Here is a 1,446-nt window from a genome sequence, read left to right as displayed (position 1 = left end):
CTGACTGCTAAATCTCTGCCTTCACTTGGATCTTTAATAGAATCTCACACTTAATGTTTCTAAAATAGAAACATAATTATTTCCACCACCACCTGGCACCACCATTTATCCAATTGCTCAGGCCAAAAATTTTGGAGTATTCTTTTTTCTACATCCAAAAGCCAAATCCTAAATCATGAGCAATTACATAATGCTCTGCCTTTAGAATATACCTGAACCTGACTACCTCCACTTCTAGGATCTTAGTCTAAGGTATTACCTCCATAGTAGCTGAAGTGATTTTAATTTTTTTTAACTCTGATTATAACACTTCTTATGTCAAAAATCCCCAATGGGTCTATAGCCATGCTACCCTGAACACACCAGATCCCGTCTGATCTCAGAAGCTAAGCAGGATCCGGCCTGGTTAGTATCTGGATGGGAGATCCCCCTAGGAAGAGCAGATGCTGTAGGCATTAAAAAAAAATCCCCAATGGTTTTACATCTGGTTCACCATGGGAACCTTACACCATGGTCTAGTATGTCCTCTGGGCTCTCACTCCTACCTGTTTGTTGAGCCTCATTTCCTAATGCTCCTCCCATTGTCTTCTGAACTCAGTGTATTTATACTTATTGTTTTCATTTCCTCCATATATTGAAAAGCCTTGTTCATTCACTTCATTCAAGTCTTTTTTTTTTTTCCCCAAACTTATCACCCCAGAGAATCCTTTTATGAACACCCTTTCTAAAATAACCCTCCCCTTACCCTTCCGCTGCCATTTTAAAACCATTCCTCCTCTGGGACTCAGATTGCTCCCTCCAGTACCCCCAGCCAACAATTATTCCACTTCAGAAAACATAAATGAGTACAGCAACATAGAAGAATTCGTAAAGGGGTCCACAATCAATGCAAGCAAGAATCAGCAGCATGACAATTGTAGACTGCACAGTTCAAACAGATTTAGTCACCAGAAGATGAAGAGGATTTAGATTTGTGCTTTTCAAAGATGCTGTTAGTGTTGATAAAGTTTTGAAACTAAAGAAACTGGATGGTCAACTGATAGACTCCAAAGAGGCCAAAGTTTTATCTGGATGGATTGGGCCCAGATACTTTCAAAGAACAAATTAAAAAATATTTTGCAGATTAAAAATATTGAACTTCCCAGGGATACAAAAAAAAAACAAAAAAAGGAAGAGGAAGGTTTTTTTTTTTGTTTTTTTTTTTAATTATTACATATATAGATGAAGAGCCAGTAAATAAATTGTTAGAAAGCAGATATCAAATTGGTTCTGGGAAGTGTGAAATCAAAGTTGCACAACGCAAAGAGGTATATAAGCAGTAACAGCAACAACAAAAAGGAGGAAGAGGTGCTGCAACAGGTGGACAAAGTAGAGGCCAATGTCAGGGCCAAAACTGGAACCGAAGATCTAATATCTATTGCGATAAAGGATATGGAAATTATAATA

General features: G+C 37.8%; 2 pseudogenes; both read left to right on the top strand.

Annotated features, from left to right (window-relative positions):
- Positions 1-335: 335 nt before the first annotated feature.
- On the top strand, positions 336-455 carry LOC111730134 (annotated as a pseudogene).
- A 256-nt stretch (positions 456-711) lies between these two features.
- On the top strand, positions 712-1,439 carry LOC105302347 (annotated as a pseudogene).
- Positions 1,440-1,446: the final 7 nt, after the last annotated feature.

The sequence above is a fragment of the Pteropus vampyrus genome, unplaced genomic scaffold, assembly GCF_000151845.1.
Source record: "Pteropus vampyrus isolate Shadow unplaced genomic scaffold, Pvam_2.0 Scaffold9, whole genome shotgun sequence".
Lineage (NCBI taxonomy): Eukaryota > Metazoa > Chordata > Mammalia > Chiroptera > Pteropodidae > Pteropus > Pteropus vampyrus.
This window is presented reverse-complemented; position numbering and strand designations above follow the sequence as displayed.